Here is a 24,029-nt window from a genome sequence, read left to right as displayed (position 1 = left end):
CCTTCCCTCTTGCTATTTATTGCCAATCTGGGACCTGTTGAAATTTTGGAAATTAATTAATTAATGTTCCTGTTGTTCCAGATGTTGGAACCCAGGGCCTCTCACATTTTAGGCAAGTGCTGTAACACTGAGCTTGATCCCCAGCCATGGAAATTTTATTTGAATGAATGGAAAAAAAAATGTAAGTTGAAACATAAGTGAAGGAGGAAGGCTCAGAAACTGGCGATGAAGTGTTAGTTCATAGTCTTTACGTTGCACTTTTTTTTTTTTTGGTGAGGCCAGAAAGGTTTCAGAGGGACTAGGACTGATGTGGCTGAAGGTGTAGCACATGCCAGGAGCCCTTGGGTTCCATCTCCAGTACCACACACAAAAAAAATAATAATAATAACAAAAAATCATGGCTAGGAAAGAAAACAAATAATTTTCCCTATGAGTGGAGAAAGCTTCCTTTTAGAATCCACAGTAATGAAGGCAAAGAGAGAGCTCAAGTTTGAAGATTTTCTGCCAGTTATCTTGTCTCTCCTGCCACTGAGAGTGTGTGGCACTCTGATGAAGTCCATTGGAAACATAGATTGGAGTTTATGAAAGTGAGTCTTTTTGGTATCTCTGAGCCATTGGAAGAGCCATCTGGCTTAATTTTTATAACTTAAAGGGGATTAAGAGAATCACTTTATGGTTCTGCTTCACGAGGTACACTGCTGGTCACAAAATGTCCAAGGATCACATATAAACTGTTTCGAACATAAACACTAGTTTATTGTGGGGGAGCATACGTCCTCCTTTCTCTTCCTGTCTAACTTGATAGTATTTCTCCTTTAAATCGTTATCCAGAAGGTCTGTGTCTGGCAATCTGAAGATTATAAAATAGACTTTTATCTTCCTTTTAAAATAGAAAGGGAGAATGTGTGCCTAAGGGTTCATCCTTTTCTTTTTTCGTCTTTTTTTTTTTTTTTTTGTGTGTGTGTGTGTATGTGTGTTCCTGGAGATTGAGCCATCCCCCCTCCATTTAAAAAGTTATCTTGAGACAGAGTCTCACTAAGTTGTCCAGGCCATCCTTGGATTTGCCGTCCTCCTGCCTCAGCCTCCCGAGTAGCTGGGGTTACAGGTGTATACCACCACACCAAACTCAAAGATCCATTCTTAAGAACAAAAATCTGACAACATTTTTGGGAGATGCACATGGGCACTGGGCCAGCTCAGGAAGTAGAAAGGGAAGGAGACTGGGGTTTGAACTTCCGTGTCCTCTCTCAGGGCTGGACCTTGTGGATGGGGCTGTTCTTGGGTTGGTCCTGGTCTGGGTTATGTCTTCATCATCTGGTTCCTTCAGAGTTGGACACCTGGTGGGATGAGGAGATGAGTGAGGCTGGACTTCCCACACATCAGGGACAGCCTCGGGGGACACACTCCATCTTTTGTTTTGTGGTATTGGGTTTCCTCTGATACTACCTGCTATTGTTCATCCAGGGTCTTCTCTGTTCTCACCACACCCTCATTTTTGATTTCCATATCTCTCATATGAACTGGCTTCTTTTTAAAAAAATCTTAGGTTTCCCCATTTTTATTTTTATGTTTCCCTATTTTGATTAGGAGTGAGCTCTGTTTATTCAAGGTGGTTATTCCAACTCTTCTCACTTTTTTTTTTTTAGTTGTCAATGGACCTTTATTTATTTGTATGCAGGGATGTGAATTGAACCCAGTGCCTCACACATGCTAGGCAAGTGCTCCACCACTGAGCCAGGACCCCAGCCCCTCCCTTTGCCTTTGATATGGGAAAAGCTTGCTAAATTCCTTATTGTCAAAAAGTTCCTCTCATCCCAGGGATAAAGAGAAATGTCAAGTCAGCATGCTGGCATTTGTTCATAATCCCAGAAATATGGGAGGCTGAAGCAGGACTGCAAGTTCAAGGCCAGCCTCAGCAATCTAGTGAAACTCTAAGCAACTTAGCAAGACCCAGTCCCCAAACAAAAAATAAAAAGGACTATAGATGTAGTTCAGTGGTAAAGCAACCCTGGGTTGAATCCTCAGTACTTAAAAAAAAAAAAAAAAAAAAAAAAAAAAGTCAGAAACAACCAAACAAAAAAGTCAAAGTTTTCCTGCTTTTCCAGATCTGCACAATTCAAATGCAAAAATAAATTTCTTTTTCAAGTACTTTTTTTTTTTTTTTTTTTTTGGGGATGGAAATCAGATGCATAGTCCATTGGCCATGGCTTTTGCATAAAGCAGAGGGAAGTTTCCAGAACAATTCCACAACATATTCAAACTTCTTCCCCTCTTGCCTGGATCTTCACCTCTTGTGGTTGCACATTCTAAGTGGGAGAACACTTGCCTAGCAGGTGCAAGGCCCTGTAGCTGTGTGGATGATAGGCTCTGCATTTGGAGGCCACAGTAGGAGGTCTGCTCCACAGTTAATTCAGTATTGCAGAAAAATCAGCAAGATTTCCAAACCAGAGCAGACCCATGAAGGCAAGGATCCGAAATATCTGAGATTTTATCAACATGATTCCTGAAATGGGGAATTCTTTTTTTTTCTTCTACAAGTTTCTTTTTCCTTTTCCTTTTTTTTTTCCTAACTGAAATCTTTTTTCGAGTTTCATTGTTGCCGAATAGGTTATCTGTAGGTCAGCGAGTTCACAAGTTGTTTGGATTTCCTAAAATTGTGCTTTTCCCTAAATGTGGCACGAGAGATTGTTTTTGTACTGCTGAGTGACTGGGGTGGCCCACTGAGGTCCACACAATGTCTCTATTTCTGTTTCTGTTGTCCCTAGTAAAGGTATTTCAGAGTTCCCTGGTCTTTAAGACTAAAACCAGCAGCAACCAATCTTGAACTTCTGAAGTTTCCGGTTAATTCTATGAAGTTTAGAATTCTTTAATTCTCTCTCTCTCTCTCTCTCTCTCTCTCTCTCTCTCTCTCTCTCTTTTTTTTTTTTAAGAATTTTTTTCCATGACCTTCCAGTGGCCGGCTACATTTTGCAATACTTTTCCTTCTGATGAATAATTTTCCAGATATAGTACGTGGATGATTTTCAGTTTAGATACTCAGGCCATATAATGCCAGATGCAAATGCAGATGTTTCTGAGTTCATGGAATAGAGGATATAAATGTTCCAACTTTCCTGTATGCCTTGGGGAGCACCCGTTTTCCTATTTACAGAGAGGGATGAAAAAAAAAAATACGAGAAACAAAAAGCCAACCCAGCCACCCCAGATTTGCTTAATTTCCTGTTTAAATGAGTTCATTTAAATGAGTTCACTTTAAATGAGTTCATTTACATATGAACTTCAATGGTGTGAGAGCATATGTGGGACAATTTTGATGCAAAAGCATTTTCCTTTAATCCGCACATGCTGTGGTTTGCGGGAAGGCGCCTTCACATGCGCGTGCAGACTGACTTATCAATATGGAAGGATTTAGCCCATGTATAGCACAGTTTAAAATAAAACTTTCCTCATGTAGTGACAATGTAAATTAATCTTAAGCCTCATTCTGAAAATTATATTTGAAAAGTGTATTTGGATCTCTTATTTTCAGTTACCATTCAGAACATAATTTGAGGCCTAAGAATGACATCATGTGATAATCTTCAGGTCTGTTGCTTCTTTGGGGGCACTTTGGAAATAAAGGAGCATTTGTTATTATAAAACTGTAGAATTGAGTCACCTCAATAGGATTTTTTAAGTTTTAATATTTTTTTCATCTTTGATATGCCGATAATCTATAAGTGAACATTTGTAAACTTTTCATATGTTTCAAAAACTGTTTATTAATGTATCACTGCATGCTAAGTGCTGTCTATTCCCAGGTGCACAAGGTAGATAAAGTGTGCTGCCTGCCTGGCCCACACTGAAAAAAAATTCAGCGAAGTTTGAAGTGGTAACAGGCTAGCTAGTATTATAGGCTGAATTGTGTCCCCCCCCCCCAGCCAAATTCCTATCCCCTAGAACCTCAGAATGAGATTAAACTTGGAGATAGAGTCCTAAAAAGAGGTAATTAGATACAATGAGGCTTTGGAGTTGTTGCTAATGCAATATTACTGGTGTCTCTTCAAGAAGAGACACAGACACACGACGAATGGTGTGAATATATACTTTGTATACAACCAGAGATATGAAAAATTGTGCTCTGTTGTGTAATATGTGTACTATGAATTGTGTAATATGAATTGTAATGAATTCTGCTGTCATATATAACAAATTAGAATAATAATAGTTAAATAAAAGATGCAGGGGGAAGAAGGCCTTCCGAAAGTTAAGAAAAGAGCCCTCAGGAGAAACCAGCTCTGCCCATGCTTTGATCTTGGACTTCATCCTCCAGAACCATGAGAAAATAAACTTTTGTTGTTCAAGCTGCTTAGTTTATGGTACTTTGTTATGGCAGCCAGAGATCACTAACCCAGATAGCCAGCTCCTTAACGAGAGATAGGAAAGGGAATCGTGTTCCAGGGAGGGCACTGAGTCAAATGGCAGCCTACTGCTATCTTGGTATAGGACCGAATAATACTGAAGTTTTAAAAAGTACGTGTGGAATAAATTCTCAAGTTTGATGACTGTGCCTGTAATATATGGGGCAGACACATTGTTACTGCTTTAACTATGACACCTGTTATAGTTACGATTGATGATGGTTTGCAAATCTCCTGAGCACGGGAGTCGGCTGGACCTCATTCCCCCAAACTATCTGTTTTAGGGCAGAGGATGGAGATGGTACCTGATGTGAAACAAAAAATCACTTTTACAGCCGAAAGATTCTGTCGTGAGCCTTGGAAAATTGTTTTCAAGGCCAGGGTAAAAGCAGGTTTTGTGTTAGGGACACTATTCACATCCTTGCTTTCATCTGGGAAGAAGTCGAGGTTCTGCTTTGCAGTCACATTTTTGTCCATGGTAAGTGGATAAATGTGGTTTGCATCACTCAGTGCCTTGGGAATGTCTTACGGGTTATTTCTGGAATGGGCAAAGTTCAGCACAGTCTGGAGCCAAAATGTCCCCATGATGGAGCCAATATAGTTTAAATGTTTATGACCCATCTCCAGAATGGTGTGCACATGTGAGAGGTTGACAGTGCAGTTTGAACGCATCCCCAGGAACAGGGAGAAAAGCTTCAGGGAAGCAAGAATGACGTGCGGGCTGTCCTTGATTGTCTTTTCTCTTTTGGAAGCCTGCAGCTGCCAGAGGAGGCCCAAGAAACCGTGGGTGTTTATGAAACTTCCTGTCCAGAGAAATCAAGTCTCCCGAGCCTGGTTAGAAGCTCAAAAGGCTACAGAAAAGACCAAGTTTCCTATGCTTCAATTTTCTTTCTGTTTTTTTTTTTTTTTATTTCACCTTCAGGACCAGTTCAACCCAGCATCCCTGAAGCTTCCAAATAAAACCATCAAGGACGGTGGTGGATTTTACAATGTGCTCTTGCAGATCTGGGGGGGGGGTGGTGTGTCTCCGGGACCTTGACAGGGAGTCTGTGGGTTGAAACCATTTTCATAAAAATACTAAGACAATATTTTTTTTTAACATGAGAGTACAATAGAGTTTTCCAAAAGCTCTATAGAATGTGACAATGTCATTGTTCTGGTGGGCAATGGAACGTGTGTTTGTGTATTCTTAGGTTCTCTAGAATTTTCTAGGTTAGTGTAGTTGAGGGATATATGTGCACATTTTGTGAGTTCAACTCCATTTGTCCTCAGTGCTTTTGTTCTTGGTGTCTTAACTATTCCTACTATAATCTTCATAAATTGCTATTTGGAAGCCCCAACAGTTTTTTTGCATGTATAGAAATATAACAAAATGTAAATAAACTTTTGTCTTCTTTCAGAACTTTATCTTTTTCTGAAAAAAAAACTCTTGTAAATTTGATAATTTTGTCTGAAATTGTTACTCTTTTAGAACCTAATATTTCATTTAAAAATAAAATGGAATTTATAACATATTTTCATTATTTTTGAGAGTGGATCATTAACTTTAAAAGAGGGGATTAGAAGACGTGCTTTCCCAAATGTGCAGAAAGATGCTGAAGAGGATGGAGTTGATGTATCAGAGTATTCTCTCTCTCATGAAGGGCAACATTTAATCCACAGACACTGGAAGAAACTGTAAATAAGAAATGAAAATGTGAAGAAAGCTGTTTCCCACTTCAGCTCTGTAGATGTTAAAAATTCACTGTGTTGTGTCTTAGGCAACAGAAAAAAAAATGAAGTGTTATTATGATGGTAATTAAGTTGTGACTTCATTTTTTTGGACCAATTATTCAGAGTTTTAAGAAAAAAACAATTGAGTATTTTAAACATAGACATGATGAGTTCCTTTAGAACTCCAAAATTATTTGTTACAGCTTTTCAAAGTCTACATGAAAGAACAACCAGCATCTAAGAGTAAGTAACCGTATTGCATGGGTAAGTGCTCACCCAGCTTAGGGAAGGACCAAGCCTTGCCCAGCCGGCTTTGCACTAGTGATGAAGAGTCAGCCAAGAGGTGGCACTGCCCCTCGCCAACAACATCGTAACCTTTGAATTAAAGCTGTAGCTGTGAACATGAAGACTAAGTTAATAGCTTGTTTGCAAAATTGTCCTTTTAGCTTGTAAGTGGAGGCTGGTCTTACTGTTCTGTTGGTTTCAGCTAATCCAATGAACATGTCCTTAAAGGAAGCTGTGTTTAATGGGAGTGCGGGGTAATTGACAAACACAGGGTCCTGAAATATTCAAAATGGTGAATAGCCTTTCAGAATCTCATGGCTTGTCCTGGAGTAACTGTGTTGCCCTTTGCACTGATGGTAAGTCAAACTGCTTGTTTCCTGTCATACATACAGTCAGGGCTATCTAACTGCCCTGAACTACTGGTCATTTTGTTTTTTACACATTCATTGTTTTTTTGTTTGTTTTTTTAAAGACCCAGTATTCCTTTAGAATGCCCTGGTGAAGAAGTGAGAATCACTAACTTTCTCTTGGTTCTATACCTTTTGAATGACCTCGGTGACAAAACAGGCAGTGCCCATCAACCTCCTCCACTGCATATTACAATGGTACCTTCAACAAAAGCTCAGGCACATTGTTTGGACTGGTAACTGAATTAGCTGCTCCTTGCTCCCCCAACCCAGTTTTAATTGCAGAATCACTGAAAAAATGTGGTTATTCTGATTGAGGTATTTGGTAGGCTTTTTCTTAAAAATGAATGAATTATGGGCTGGGGATATATGTTGGTGGTACAGTGTGTGTCTGGCATGCTTGAGGTCCAGGTTTCAATTCCCAGCACCACACAAAACAAAAGAAAACACCAAAAACGTGTGTTTGTCACTTTGAGAAAATAGGAACTGATAGTATTTCTTGCTAATGGTAAAATCTGGGCTTTCTAGTAAACATTAGAATTTTGGAAAACTTGTGTCCATCATTGTGATCTTGATAGATTCCTAAAACATCAGGGCTTTTTCAGCTAAAATAAGTGGTGATATTAATAAATGTTACTCTTTTTTTTTTTTTTTTTTTTTTTTAAAGAGAGAGTGAGAGAGAGGGGGACAGAGAGAGAGAGAGAGAATTTTAACATTTATTTATTTTTTCTTAGTTCTCGGCGGACACAACATCTTTGTTGGTATGTGGTGCTGAGGATCGAACCCGGGCCGCACGCATGCCAGGCGAGCGTGCTACCGCTTGAGCCACATCCCCAGCCCTAAATGTTACTCTTAAATGTTTGTATCATAAAACATGTCCATTTTAGAAAATCTTTTGCTTTAGCAAATGAGTTTTCCTAATGACAACATATAATGCTAGATCAGTATGTTTTCTTGTAACAGTAAATAAGTTCATTGATATTGTTTCAGATTTCACATTGTGAGTAATTTTAAGCAACTATAATTTTTCAATTGAACCCAGGAGCACTTTACCATTAAGCTACATCCCCAGCTATATTTTGTATTTTATTTAGAGACAGGATCTCACTGAATTACTTAGCACTTGGCTTTTGCTGAGGCTGGCTTTGATCCTCCTGCCTTAGCCTCCTGAGCTGCTGGGACTATAGGTGTGTGCCACCACACCCAGCTTTATTTTTAATTTTGAGACAGGGTCTCACTAAGTTGGTTAAAGCTTCTCTAAATTGGCCAAGTTGGCCTCAAATTTGAGATCCTCCTGCCTTAGCTTCCTGAGTCTCTGAGGTTGCAGTCATGTGCCACCACACCTGGTACTTTTCAAGTTTTGATGTGTTATTTTTAATATTTCTCACCTACCTGTCTGTTTGAAATTGAGTTTTCTTCATATACTTAAAGCAAAACAACATATTACAAACAGGTTAGATGTGATACAGAAATGAGACTGAACTGTCTATCAAGACAGCAGGTGAAGAGATTTGTAAATATATAAAATAATGTGGCCCTCTGTCAAATATTTGTTTTTTTTTTTAAGAAAATATACTTATTTTTTTCATACACTATTTTATTGGTGCTAGTATGCAATCTATTCATTATTGTTCTTTAAAATAAATGAATGAATAAATATTTTAAATGAAATGAATAAATACAGTAAAAATGGATAGGTATAAACTACCTACACAAAAAATCCCAGGGATCCTCAATTTTAAGAGTTTGAAGAGGTCTTGAGACAAAAAAAAAAGTGTGAAAACAGTGCTCTGGAATTTTGACAAGATCAAGCCTAGAACTGATAATTTCAAGAAATGGATTTAATGTTTAATAGTTATTGTATCATGACTCGAATCTGTCAAGATCAACTCTATCAGCATTTTGACACTAAGTTCCAGTCCTGTTGCCATACGATACAAAGCCAGAGATTTGAATACAAATTTCAAAGCAGCTATACTAAGGGAGAGTGGTCTTTGAGTCCTAAAAGAGACTGGTTGACCACTTTGAGAATTTAAGGTGCAGGGTCAGGTAGGTTGGCATGATTGGTGGTGGGAAAACAGGAACTTTGTTTTTGGATGGCTTCTATTTCAACAGTGCGATTGAAGAGCCAGAAGGAGTAAGGAGTTTTAAGGAAAGAGTTCATGTGAAGTAGGCTTGGTTATTTCTTGCTTTTTCAAATAGTTCAAACCATATCCTACTAATCTAAATGGACATGTTAAGGATGTTTATGGTATCTACATATAATATCTTAAGGATGTAGATACCATAAACAAAAAGGTAAAATTGTTAATACTAAGTCAGCTAAAGGGTGACTACAATCTAATGTACACAAAGCTCTCAAATTGTTAAGAAAAAGGTAAACAACCTAATAGAAAAATAGGCAAAGGATACAGTTTGGCAATTCAAAGTTGGAAAAATCTCATTTGCATATTGATTGAAAAGAAGTTTGCATATTGATAAATGAAAGAGGGAAATGGAGCTTAAATAATGATCTTGTTTTCACCCATCAGCTTGGTAAAAATTAGTGAGACAGAACTCTGAAAGAGATGAAACTTTCAGTGCATTTTAGTTGTGTGTGAATTAGTGTACCACTTTGGTAAAATAATCTGGCAATATACAAAATTCGGGGGAAAATTTCTTTGATATTTATATCAATCTCTTGGGAATATGTTCTTTAGAAATAAAACCACAGCATGTAGCAATACATGTACAGAGGTGTTTATTTCTGCATTTTCATTTTTATTGAGATGTACATTTTATAAAATCCACCCATTTAAAGTGCATAACTCAGTAGGCTTTCTTACATTCGCAAAGTTGTGTAACCATCATCATTGCCTAAATCAAGATCATATTCATTCTATGACAACAGCAATAAAAACCCCTGTACACACTAGCAGTCATTCCCTATTCTCTTCTTCCTCCAACCCCTGTTTTTGGTCTCTATGGATCTGCCCATCCTGAACATTTCATATAAGTGGAATCGAACAATATATGGTATTTTGTGTCTGGCTTCCTTCAGTTCGTAGTGTGTATAAGGTTCATCCGTATTGTGGCATGTGTCAGTATTTCATTTCTTTTTATGACCACATAAAATTCGATTTTATGGAGTTATCACATTTTTCTTTTTATCAGTTGGTAGACATTTGGATTGTTTCACGTTTTGGCTATTATAAATAACTCTACTATGAACATAGTAGGTATCAAAATGCTGGTCGAGTTGATCTGACAGATTTAAGTCAGATTTGTGATGGAATGTGTTCTGAAATTTGTTGAGTGTGTTCTTAAGATTGGAATTGCTCAGTCACATAGCACCTTCACATTTATCATTATGAAGAATAATGCGAATAGTTTCCAAAGTGGCTGCCCATTTTGAATCCTCACCAGCATGCACGTCCTTACCAACAGTAGTTATTGTCTTTGTGACAACCTTATCTAAATATAAAGCCCTTTTCAGAGACATGATTTACAGATACTTTCTCCCATTCTATGAGTTATCACTTTGCTTTCTTGTTAGTGCCCTTTAAAGCACTAAAGTTTCTTCTTCTTCTTCTTTTTTTTTTAAAGTGCTGGGTGTTGAACCCAGGTCCTGGTGCATGCTAAGTGAGCATTCTACCCCTAAGATACATCCCCATCCCTTGAAGGCTTTAATTTTGATGGAGTTCAAGCTATTTGTTTCTCTTTGGTCCCTTGTGCTTTTGGGGTTGTGTTTAAGAAGCCTATGCCTCATTGAGGTCATGAAGATTGTATCAACATTTTCTTCTAAGAATTTTATAGTTTTAGCACTTCATTTATGTCTATGACCCAAAAGGAGTTAAATTTTTAAATATGGTATAAGGAAGGAGTCCAGCAGTCGTGTTCCTTCTTGAATTTCTAAATTTAGTCATTTGAGTCATCATTTTTTTCTTGGTCAGTCTAGCTAAAGGTTTGTTAATTTTGTTGATTTTTTTCAAACAAGTTTTGTTTCATTGGTTTTGTTTATTGTTTTTCTGTCTGTATTTAATTAATTTCTATTTTAATCTTTATTACTTCCTGTTTCTGCTTCTTAAAGATTTTTTTCCTAATTTCTTAAAATGGAAGGTTAGGTTATTGATTTGAAATCTTAAAAAATTAATTTAGGTGCTTATAGCTATAAATTTACTTTTAAGCATTTATTTCACTGTATTCCCAGAGTTTTGGTATAATTTGTTTTTGTGATCATTCATCTCAAAGTATTTTCTGATTTCCTTTATAATTTCTTTATTGAGTCATTGGTTATTTAAGAATATGTTATTTATTTTCCACATACTTGTGAATTACCCAAGCTTACTTTTGTTATTGATTTGTAATTTCATTGAATTTTGTTCAGAAAAACATACTTTGTATTATTTAAATTCATTTAAATTTATTAAAACTTGTTTTATGGATTCAAATATGGTCTGTCCTAGACAATGTTCCATATGTATTTGAGAACAAGCATGCATTTTGCTATTGTGGGGTGGAACTTCTATAGATGTCTGGTAGGTCTAGTTGTTTCACAGTATGGTTTAATTGTCCTGTTTCCTTCTGCCTCAGCATTCTGTCTATTATTAAAAGTAGGATATTGAAGTCTCTGATAATTATTGTTAAGGGTTTCATTTCTCCCTTTAATTTTGGAAGTTTTTACTTTATGTATTTTGGGGATTCTGTTGTTTGATGCATACGTTTATAATTGTTATGTATTTTTTGATGAATTGACCCTTTTATCATTATAAAATGTTCTCTGTGTCTCTAGTAACATTATTTTGGTCTTAAAATGTATTTTGTGTGATATTGGCATAACCACTACAGCTCTCTTTTTGTTGTTGCTTGTTATATCTTCTTCTATATATTTACAATATATCTGCATATTTGAATGTAAAGTTTTTCTGTTTTTGAAAGCATGATTGGCTTATGTGTTTAAAACCCATTCTACCAATCTCTCTTTTTGTGATTGGACTGGCTCATCCATTTACATTTTGTTCCTCTATTATATCTTAGGTCTTTGTTCTGGTATTATGTTAGTAACACTTTGTATTACATAGATATACATTATCACTCAAATTCACAGATATTTTCTACAGTGTCACTTAAATTCACATCTTTTCTTTTAAGTGGAGTTGTCTTACTTTTTGCCCTGGGGATTACAATCAATAGTCTTAAGTTATAGCAATCTACCTTGGATTGATATCAAATAATTTTAAATGAATGTAAAAACTTTGCTGTTACATAACTCTATTTACTCCCTCTCCTTTTTCTGTTATTGTCATACACTTTATATCTTTACACATTGTATGCTTATCAGCATGGCTTTATAGTTATTGCTTTATGGTGTGTCTTTTAAATTAGGTTGGTGAAAAAATGTTATAAACAAAAACGTAATTACATACTCTTTTATATTAACTATGCAGTCTTCATCTGTACACTTTATTTTTTCATGTGGATTTGAGCTACTGTCCAGTATCCTTTCATTTTAGCCCAAAATACCCCTCTGCTACTTGTTGTAGGGCAGGTTGGCTAGCAACAAATTTATCTGAATTTCTTCTTTATTTTTGAATGATAATTTTGCTGGATATAGAATTCTTGGTTGGTAGTCTTTTCATTCAGTATTTTGTGTATGTGATCCTATTGCTTTATGACCTCCATGATTTTGATGAGAAATCAGTTGTTAATTTGATTGAGCAGCCCCCCTCACCCCTGCATGTGAGAGGTTACTTCTTTACTTGCAGCTTTTGTGATGGCCACTTTGCCTTTGAAAGTTTGATTATGATGTACCTAAGACTTCCTTTCTATGTGTTTACCCTTCTTGGGATTCATTGAGATTCCCAAACATGTAGATTAGCATTTTTGTCACTTCTAGGACTATTTGGATCATTATATTTCTTCAAATATACTTTTTCTCTCCTCTCTTCTTTGAACTCTCATTATGCAGATGTTCATATACTTGGTGGTATCTCTGGGGTCTCTGTGGCTCTGCCCATTTTTAATTCATTTATTTATTTTTTTGTTCCTCATTTTAGAGAACCTCTACCAAACTATCTTCCAAAGTCCTGAGTTTTTCTTCTTCCAGCTCAAATCTGCTGCTGAGCTCCTTAGTGAATTTTTAATTTCAGTTTTTGTACTTTTTAAAAAATTCTGGAATTGCATTTTGGTACTTTTTCCTGAAAATAATTTCTATCTTTTTACTGATATTTTATATTTGGTGTATCATTCTCATAGTTTCTTTATAAGATGTGGTTGCCTTAAAACAAAAGGAAAGGAGGAGAAGATGATATCATAACGATTTAGGGAAGATCATTGAAGTAGAAGAAGGAGATCAAGAAGGAAAGAAGAGGGATGAGAAAGGGGAGGAAATATGGAATGAATTTTTAAAAATCATGCTATGTGTATATGTAAATATGCCTTTAGGTATAAATAGAAAGAGAATTTCACCTTTCTTCATCTGTACTCTTTATTTTTTCTTGTGGATTTGAGTTACTGTCCAGTATTCTTTCATTTTAGCCCCCCAAATTGCTGATTTAAAATCTTTGTTTAATAAGTTTAATGTCTGGGCTTCCTGGGAACATTTTCTGGCCATATTTTCTTTTGATTGCCTCCCCCATATCTGGACCATAATTTATAATTTCTTTGCTTGTCTTGTAATTTTCTATTTAAAAACTAGACATTGAAAATTATATAATGTCACAACTCTATAAATGAAATTCTTCCACCCTTCATGATTTATTGTGATTTTTTTTGTTGTTATTTTTTGTTGTTTAGTGTCTTTTCTGAACTAATTCTATCAAGTCTGTGTTCTTTGTCATGTGTGGTCATTGAAATATGTGCTGTTATCTCAGTGGTTAGCTAATAATTGGAGAGCAACTTTTTATATTTATATATCTGGAACCAGAACATTCTCCAGTCTTTTCCAAGGGCCTTTTTGTGTCTTGGGGGATGCTTTTACTGCTCAGCAACTGAGTTGACATTTTTTACTTTTGCCATTACTTGTGCTTGCATAGAGCCTGAAGGTCAACCAGAAATGAGAACATGGGAAGGTCTTAGTTTTTTTTCCTTAACATTCTCACAATCCTAGGTGTGCCTTCTTGGTTCCCAAGAACATGTCAGAGATTTTCCAAGCTTTCCGAAGTCATCTGATTGCCTAACTTTTCCTTTTTTATTAGCTTATATGTTGTTCCACCTGTTACCACTGCCTCAGATAGTCATGACACACAACAGTCACTACTCATCTGTTTTCCACAATTGTCCTTCCCGTGTATCTCTCCAAAGGCTATTTATACTGTTTGCTCTTTATTTGACACAGATCAAATAAAGACAAGCCTTGTTGTTGGGACTCTTTGGGGGAGCACTTGAGAAGTCACATAATGATAATTCTCTGGGACCTGAGCTTTGAAGGGCTTCCAACCCTTTTCCCTCTTCAGAGGTTGCAGGCTGCTGGTTCAGTATGGCTGCCAGCTGTTGGTTTTCAAGGGTATCCAGGACCTAGGGAGGAGGAGATAGGAATAGGGCAAGTTAAAAGTGCTACAAAACTTTCTGTTCTTGCTGAGATTTGGCTGCTTGACTTGCATAAAGGATCCCTGTATTACTGCAAACTTTGACTATTTTTCAGAGGTTAGGAAAGGTGATATGACAGTTTTTATGACAGTATCTGTTGCTGTTATGAAGGAGACGATTTCTGGAGGTCATCAGCCTACCATTCACACTGATGTTTGCTTGTTTTTAACAGTAAAAAATGAGTACAACCTGATAAATTGATAGTCCATCAACAAGAAAGTTTGATATGCCATGGGACAGCCATACTGTGAATACTGTGAAGCTTCTCAAAAGAATCAATTTGTCTCTTGACCTGGAGCAGTGTTTGTGATATTTTAAATGGGAAAAGGTGGAGGAGTATCATGTGTGCCTATGCATGTCTGTATTTATACATCTGTCTTCCATTTTTCTGTAAGCATAGTAACTCAAAGCACCTGAGTGTCTATGTTTTCCTTTGAGTTTAGGATTAGGCTGTTACGATTTGGGGAATAAATGGAGAAAGGGTGTGTGATAGCTTAATACCTCCTTTATTCTCCGCATTGTCTCAGACATTGTGTTGAGCATGTGTTACACTTGTCATCTCTGAAGATGACATTATTTAAAGACATATTTATGGGGACAAGCTTTTCCATTCTTCTAAATTCCTTAGGGATTTAAAGTTTTCTCTTTGCTTTCCACAGTCATATCCATGTATCTTCATAGACATAGCATAGATGAATTTGTATTCTTTTTTATGTGTGCCAAAAACATCATAGTTTAGAAAATCAAATATTGCACTGGCTCTCCCTGTTTGCTAGGACTCATTTTTTTTTTTAACTCAGAGATGGGTATTCAATGGGTGCCAACATATGCAGCTGTGCTTACGATAACATGGAGATGACTGAAGCAGTTGGCAAGCTTTCTGCAGCCACTGCTTTCTGCCAACCACTTGAAATCTTCAGGACGTGATGGGAGGGATGGGAAGCTTCCCAGGCAGTCTTGACTTTCTCCTATGGAGGCCTTTTTGGATTCTTAAGAGCCATTCTGTTATCCTGTGTACTCAGTCCTTAAGTGACCACTCAAAATCTTTGGCCCACCAAGACTTTTAAGAGATGCTCTTTAGTCTTGAGAGGACATTGCAGGAGAAGCCCCAGGTCCTCTACTCTCTGACTCCATCTTTGGCTTGTTGGGCCCTGCCTGTGTGGGATAACTTGAAATTTCAAGGAGCAAGTCCAAGAGAGTGATGCTCGGGCTTCCTGGAAACCTGGAGGGTGATCTCTGGTCTGTCCTTGAACAGTGTCTGTTATTCCTAGATATTCCTACTATTCCTCGATTCCCTAGATAGAAAGAATGAAAATACTTCCTAACCTCATCTACAAGGGTTCATCTTCACACATGTGCATGGGCTATGACTCTCACAGTGGTACTTATGATCTCCCCAGCTTCCTGGTGGCACTGTGCCATGGCACTTGTGTTTGGGGATCACAAACATGCTGTTACCCTTTCACATTCCTTCATTTGCCACTTTTCCCTCTTTGTTTCAACCTCACGTATCCCTTTACTTTTGTTTAGAGCAAATATATAATGTAAATAGTGCTAGGTGGAGACAATGATGCTGTCATTACGCTGCCTGGACTTCATCCCTCCCCTCCAATGCTTCTGATGTTTGTTGAGAGAGGATAAGGAGGTGCTGTGGGCTCTGATGTGGGAAAATATGGTGCTAGTGCTGACATGATGTGAGTGAAGGCCTCATTCAAATGCAGCATTGATCTGGGAGAATGCAGGGCCGGTCACCTGTGTGTGTGTAATATTGTCAGATGTGCATATTGTCATATGTGGGGAATTTGTTCCAGGACCTGGAAGGATACTAAACACTATGAATGCACAAATTCTTTTTTTTTTTTTTTTTTAAAGAGAGAGTGAGAGAGGGGGACAGAGAGAGAGAGAGAGAGAGAGAGAGAGAGAGAGAGAGAGAGAAAGAGAGAGAGAATTTTAACATTTATTTATTTTTTCTTAGTTCTCGGCGGACACAACATCTTTGTTGGTATGTGGTGCTGCTGAGGATCGAACCCGGGCCGCACGCATGCCAGGCGAGCGTGCCACCGCTTGAGCCACATCCCCAGCCCCCTGCACAAATTCTTTATAAAAAATGTCATGGCCAGGCACAGTGGCACACGCCTTCAATCCCAGCAGGCTGAGGTGGGAGGATTGACAGTGCAAAGATAGCCTCAGTAAAATTGAGGTGCTAAGAAACTCAGGGAGACCTTGTCTCTAAGTAAAAATACAAAATAGGGCTGGGGATGTGGCTTAGTGGCTGAGCAACCCTGAGTTTAATCCCCAGTAACTCCCCACCTCAAATGTCATGGAATTTGCATAGAACCTACTATGTCCTCCTGTATACTTTAAATCATCTCTAGATGACTTATAGTTACTCATAATACCTAATCAATATAACTGCTATGTAAACAACTGTTATGCTGTATTTTCTAGGGATGATGATAAGAAAAAAATCTCTACATGTTCAGTAGAGGAACAATGTTTTTCTAAAATTTTTGATCCATAGTTGGTTGAATCCGTGGATGAAGAAACCGTAGATACTGAGAGCCAGCTGTATACTGGGATAAGGTCTCAGGTCCATAGCCACATCTAAGCCACTGACTGTCCATTGGAAGAATCTGGTGGGTCAATGGAGGCATAGCCAGTTTAGAAATCCTTGGAGGGCAGAGTCTGAGATGCTTGCTACCTCTGCAGTATGGCCTGCCCTTATTAGTTGTTCCATGTGATCTTCTCTCTCATGACAATGATTATATAAATAATACATAAAAAAATAATCCAGTTATAATTCCCTTTTTAAAATTTTAATTAATTTTTTATTTATGTATGACAGCAGAATGCATTACGATTCTTATTTCACATATAGAGCACAATTTTTCATATCTCTGGTTGTATACAAAGTATATTCACACCAATTTGTGTCTTCATACATGTACATTGGATAATGATGATCATCACATTCCACCATCATTTATAACCCATGCCCCTCCCTTCCCCTCCAGCCCCTCTGCCCCATCTAGACTTTGTCTATTCCTCCCATGCTCCCGCTCCCTACCCCACTATGAATCAGCCTCCTTATATGAAAGAAAACATTCAGCATTTGTTTTTTTGGGATTGGCTAACTTCACTTAGCATTATCTTCTCTAACTCCATCCATTTACCTGCAAATGCCATGATTTTATTCTCTTTTATTGCTGAGTAATATTCCATTGTGTATATATGCCACATTTTTTTATCCATTAATCTATTGAAGGGCATCTAGATTGGTTCCATAGTTTAGCTATTGTGAATTGTGCTTCTAAAAACCTAGATGTGGCTGTGTCCCTGTAGTATGCTCTTTTTAAGTCCTTTGGGTATAGACCAAGGAAAGGGATAGCTGGCTCAAACTGTGATTCCATCCCCAATTTTCCAAGAAATCTTCATTTTGCCTTCCATTTTGGCTGCACCAATTTGCATTCCCACCACCAGCATATGAGTGTACCTTTACCCCCACATCCTCGCCAACACTTACTGTTGTTTGTCTTCATAATAGCTGCCAATCTGACTGGAGTGAGATGAAATCTTAGAGATGAAATCTTTGATTTGCAGTTCCCTAATTGCTAGCAATGATGAACATTTTTTCATATATTCGTTGATTGATTGTATATCCTCTTCTGAGAAGTATTTATTTAGTGTCCTTGGCCCATTTATTGATTGGGTTACTTATTTTTTGTGTGTTTTTAACTTTTTGAGTTCTTTATATACCCTGGAGATTACTGCTCTATCTGATGTGAGAGGGGTAAAAATTTGCTCCCAAGATACAGGCTCTCTACTCACCTCACAGATTGAAACATCTTTTGCTGAGAAGAAACTTTTTTAGTTTGAGTTCACCCCATTTATTAGTTCTTGGTTTTAATTCTTGCGCTATAGGAGTCTTATTAAGGAAGTTGTGGCCTAATCCCACATGATGGAGATTAGGGCTTACTTTTTCTTCTATTAGATGCAGAGTCTCTGGTTTAATTCCTAGGTCCTTGATCCACCTTGAGTTGAGTTTTGTGCATGGTGAGAGATAGGGGCTTAATTTTATTTTGTTGCATATGGATTTCCAGTTTTCCCAGTACCTTTGTTGAAGAGGCTTTTTTCCAATGCATGTTTTTGGCACCTTTGTCTAATATATAATTGTAATTTTATGGGTTAGTCCTCTATTCTGTACCATTTTGGTCTTCCAGTCTGTTTTGGTGCCAAAATCATGCTGTTTTTGTTACTATTGCTCTGTAGTATAGTTTAAGGCCTGGTATAGTGATGAACCCTGCTTCACTCTTGTTGCCAAGGATTGCTTTAGCTATTCTGAGTCTCTTATTTTTCCAGATGAATTTCATAATTCCGTTTTCTATCTCTATGGGGAATGTCATTGGGATTTTCATCGAAATTGCATTAAATCTGTATAGTGCTTTTGGAAATATGATCATTTTGATAATATTAATTCTGCCTATCCAAGAGCAAGTTAGATCTTTCCATCTTCTAAGGTCTTCTTTAACTTAATTCTTTAAGGTTCTGTAATTTTCATTCTATAGATCTTTCACCTCTTTCATTAAGTTGATTCCCAAATATTTTATTATTTTTTGAGGATATTGTAAATGGGGTAGTTTTCCTCAGTTCCTTTTCTGAGGATTTGTCACTGACATGCAGAAATGCCTTTTATTTATGAGTGTTGATTTTATATCCTGCTACTTTGCTGAATTCATTTACTACTTCTAGAAGTTTTCTGGTGGAACTTTTAGGGTCTTCTAGGTATAGAATTATATTGTCAGCAATTAGTGCCAATTTGAGTTCTTCTTTTCCTATGCATATCTCTTTAATTTCCTTGGTCTGTCTAATTGCTCTGACCAGTGTTTCAAGGACTAAGTTAAATAGAAGTAGTGAAATTTAGCATCCCTGTCTTGTTCCAGTTTTTAGAGGGAATGCCTTCAATTTTTCTCCATTTAGAATGATGTTGGCCTGGGGCTTAGCAAAGATAGCCTTTATGATGTTGAAATATGTTCCTGTTATCCCCAGTTTTTCTAGTGTTTTGAACATAAAGGCATGCTGTATTTTGTCAAGTGATTTTTCTGCAACTAATGAGATGATCATATGATTCTTATCTTTGAATCTATTGATGTGATGAATTACATTTATTGATTTCCATATGTTGAACCAACCTTGCATCCCCAGAATGAATCCCATGTGATTGTGGTGCACAATCTTTTTGATATGTTTTTGTATTTGATTTGTCAGAATTTTATTGAAAATTTTTGCATCTATGTTCATTGGAGATATTGGTCTGAAGATTTTTTCCTTGATGTGTCTTTGCCTGGTTTTTGGATCAGGGGGATATTGGCTTCATAGAATGAGCTTGGAAGTGCTGCCTCTTTTTCTATTTCCTGAAATAAATTGAAGAGTATTGATATTAGTTCTTCTCTAAAGGTCTTGTAAAACTCAGCTATATATCCATCTGGTCCTGGGCTTTTCTTGGTTGGTGTCTTCTATTTCATCACTTGAAATTGATCTATTTAAATTGTGTATATCATCCTGATTCAATTTGGGCAAATTATATGACTGTAGAAATTTGTTGATACCTTCAATATTTTCTATTTTATTGGAGTACAAGTTTTCAAAAATAATTTCTAATATATATTTCTAATATATTTATGTAGTGTCTGTTGTGATATTTTCTTTTTTTTATCACATATGTTAGTGATTTGAGTTTTCTCTCTCCTTCTCTTCATCAGCATGGCTAAGGGTCTGTCAATTTTATTTATTTTTTCAAAGAAGCAACTTTTTGTTCTGTCAATTTTTTCAATTTTTTTTGTTTCAATTTCATTGATTTAAGATCTAATTTTAATTATTTCCTCTCTTCTGCTGCTTTTGGTGTTGATTTGTTCTTCTTTTTCTTGGGCTTTGAGATGTAATGTTAAGTCATTTATTTGTTGACATTTTCCTCTTTTATGAATGAACTCCATGCAATTAACTTTTCTCTTAGTACTGCTTTCATATTGTCCCAGAGATTTCAATATGTTGCATCTGTGTTTCCATTCACCTCTAAAATTTTTTTAATTGTCTTTTTGATGTTTTCTGCAACACATTCAATATTATTAGTCTCCAGGTGTTAGAGTGGACTTTATTCCTTATTTTATCATTGATTTTTAATTTCATTCCATTATGAGCTGATAAAATGCATCAGTATCTCTACTTTTTTATATTTGCTAAGAGTTGCTTTGTGGCATAGTATATGGTCTATTTTAGAGAAGGATCCATGTGCTGCTGAGAAGAAAGTGTATTCTCTCGTTGAAGGATAAAATATTCTATATATGTCAGTTAAGTGTTAATTATTGATTGTATTATTGAGTTCTATAGTTTCTTTGTTTAGCTTTTGTTTGGAAAACCTATTCAGTGGTGAAAGAGGTATGTTAAAGTCATCTACAATTATTGTGTTGTGGCCTATTTGACTCTTGAACTTTAGAAAAGTTTGTTTGATAAACATAGACGCTCCATTGTTTGGGGCATATATATTTATAATTGTTAAGTCTTGTTGGTGTATAGTTCCCTTGAGCAGTATATAGTGTCCTTCTTTATCCTTTGTGATTGACTTTAGTTTGAAGTCTACTTTATTTGATATGAGGATGGAAACCCCTGATTGCTTCTGCAGTCCATGTGAGTGGTATGATTTTTCCCAACCCTTCACCTTCAGTCTGTAAATATCTTTTTCTATGAAATCAGTCTCTTGAAGGCAGCATGTTTTTGGCTCTTTTTTTTGGCGGGGGGGGGGGGGCGTCGGTGGGATCCAATCTGCTAGTCTGTGTCTTTTGATTGGTGAGTTTAGACCATTAACATTCACAGTTATTATTGAGACATGATTTGTATTCCCAGCCATTTTTGTTTATTTTTGGTATTTAACTTGACTTGGTTTCTCCTCTTATTTTCCTTTAGTGTAATACCCTCTGCCTGCTGATTTCTATCATTGTTTTTCATTTCCTCTTCATGGAATATTTTGCTGAGGATGCTCTGTAGTGCAGGCTTTCTAGTTGTAAATTCTTTTAACTTTTGTTTATCATGGAAAGTTTTTATTTCATGGTCAAATCTAAAGCTTAGTTTTACTGGATATAAGATTCTTGGTTGGCATCCATTTTCTTTCAGAGCTTGGTATATGTTGTTCCATGATCTTCTAGCTTTGAGGGTCTGGGTTGAAAAATCTGCTGAGATACGAATTGGTCTCCCTGCTATATATGATCTGATTTCTCTCTCTTGTGGCTCTTAAGTTTCTATCCTTATTCTGTAGGCTAGGCATTTTCATTATAATGTGCCTTGGTGTAGATCTGTTGTAATTTTGTACATTTGGTGTCCTGTTAGCTTTTTGTATTTGGTTTTCCAATTCTTTAATTCTTTATGTTTGGGAAATTTTCTGATGTTATCTCATTGAAGAGATTGTACATTCCTTTGGTTTGAAATTCTGTGCCTTCCTCTATCCCAATAACTCTTATATTTGGTCTTTTGATGCTGTCCCATAATTCTTGCATGTTCTGTCTATGGTTTCTTATTATCTCCACTGTGTAATCAACTTTATTTTCCAGATTGTATACTTTGTCTTCATTTTATGATGTTCTTTCTTCCAAGTGATCTAGTCTGTTGGTTATGCTTTCTATTGAGTTTTTAAAATTTGATTTATTATATCCTTTATCTCAAGGATTTCTGACTTTTTTTTTCAGAGACTCTAGCTCTCTCTTGAAGTAATCTTTTGCTACCTTTATTTGCTCCCTGATCTCATTGTTTGTTTTTTTATTTCAGAGTGGAAAATTAGATGTTTATTAAAGGACAGCAGAAAAGACTTCTCCCGGAGGAAGAAGGGGACCTGAGGTGGAATCTGTTGAAGGGCGAGTGTGTTTCCCTTTTTATAGTTTTTGGTGATGGAATGTAGGTGGGAAGGGTTGGGACACAGGTGGGCCAAAGAAGTAATCTGGGCACTTCCGAGTCAAGTTTGCTGTTCATTAACATTTCTTTGGGACAGGCTGTCTTCAAATCTGTTGGGGGCTGTTTCCTGAGCTTCATTAACATTCCAAGAGTTGCTCAACTTTTCCGGAAATTCATTCTCAACATGAATTTTAGATTCATGTTAGATTTTAGATTTCACTTGATATTAGACCTGATTTACCTAACTACACTGACTACCTAATTTTAAATCTGGCTTCATTCCCCCCTCTAATTTTGGGAACTCCTTACTGCTGTAAGGAATGGGGGCGAAGATCGTTCTGGCTTCTTCAAGCTGAAAGGGGACGATGTTGGGCAAGCAGTTTGGAGTTCCCCTTTAAAAATCGAGTCTATCAAGTAGTCCATGATAGAAATCCGATTGAGAAGTACTAGGCTGGAGGGCCATTTGAGTGATGGGTGGTCTGTAAGGGAAACAATAATTCATTAGTACTGGAACCATATTGATGCAGCAATAAATGCCACAGCACAGGAATATGCCAATGAGTATGACGCCAAAGAAAGAGACTAACAGTGTTTTCCACCAGGAAGTACCGGAGAACCAGGAGCTAAGATATTGTTCCCATGACAAAGTTGGTGAGGACATGGCTTCTATCTGAGCATGTAAATCTTTAAGGATATTTGTCACATTGCTAGAATTGTCAGGGATGTAAACACAACATTCAGTTTTAATAATGGCACAAGTACCACTTTGGGCTGCAGTGAGGACATCTAAAGCCATCCGATTTTGTAAGATGGCCTTCCTCATAAGTGTTATTTCAGTATTAAGGAGAGAGATACTTTCCTCAACATCATGGAGGGAAGTTTGAGTATAATTGTTTAAAGTCTCCACATGCCACATTATATCTTCTAAACCAATTTGTGGGATAAACAGAGAAGCTAGATGATCATACCAACGAAACACAGATCGTCTCCATCTGTGTTTGAGATTGGGGAGGTTTGCTGGCTGTGTTATATTTGGGGTCCATCTCCCCTGCATCCAGGGGTAGGTTAGTTCCACATATCTATTGAGTCCCATTGGGTGCTGGCCAAATAGTTTTAGGTCTAGAAAGCCATTTTGTTCCAAACCAATCCTTGGATTGTAAAACTATAATTTGTTGACATTGTAACTCTGGGGTCCATCCTAATTCTTGAGTAGCATTAGGCCACGTGTCATAGGTATGGTTTCATTGTTCCCAACAGAGTGGGGCTTTTTGGTTTAAATGCCCAATAGTGGGAGTGAGCCATAAATCTCCATCCCAAATCTGATAATAACCATCTTTATATCTGTGACATATTGATGGTGCGCGTAGTGGAAGCAGAGAATTAGATGGGATTTAACAGTAGTGGACATCTGAAGGTTGGTCTGGTTTAAAGTGAAAATCTTTCCATGACCAGGTTGTGATAAAGTTTCATTTATAGGCCATAAATTAACATTTGTACGAGAGGGACTTTGTAAATAGGGTCTTTCTTTCTTTTGTTGTAACATTAAGGATTGTAAATTTATCCAGTCATTTCCTTGTAAGGGGGATACCCACCAAGGTAGTCCAGAAGTGTTGGAAAGGGGTAATAGTCCTCATATCCAGCAATTATCTTTCTGTAACCTAGTGGCATATTGTTGACCCACATTAGAAAAGAGTTGCCTCAGTTGGTCTGTTTATGGTAGCAA

General features: G+C 37.0%; 1 protein-coding gene across 4 annotated transcripts in view; it reads left to right on the top strand.

Annotated features, from left to right (window-relative positions):
* LOC110599106 (uncharacterized) overlaps nt 1-22,335 on the top strand; it is a 42,773-nt gene extending 20,438 nt beyond the window's left edge. For 3 of the 4 annotated variants that reach the window (XR_002485033.3, XM_078020436.1, XM_078020434.1), the window contains one exon: nt 5,153-5,914. The gene's annotated coding sequence lies outside the window, so the exon portion shown is untranslated. Of the gene's footprint in view, nt 1-5,152; nt 5,915-22,183 lie in introns of those variants that run through there. The other variant, XM_078020435.1, reaches the window with a different exon arrangement.
* Nucleotides 22,336-24,029: the final 1,694 nt, after the last annotated feature.

The sequence above is a fragment of the Ictidomys tridecemlineatus genome, chromosome 8 (genome assembly GCF_052094955.1).
Source record: "Ictidomys tridecemlineatus isolate mIctTri1 chromosome 8, mIctTri1.hap1, whole genome shotgun sequence".
Lineage (NCBI taxonomy): Eukaryota > Metazoa > Chordata > Mammalia > Rodentia > Sciuridae > Ictidomys > Ictidomys tridecemlineatus.
Note: the sequence above shows the minus strand (reverse complement) of the source record. Positions and strands in the feature narration are given on the sequence as shown.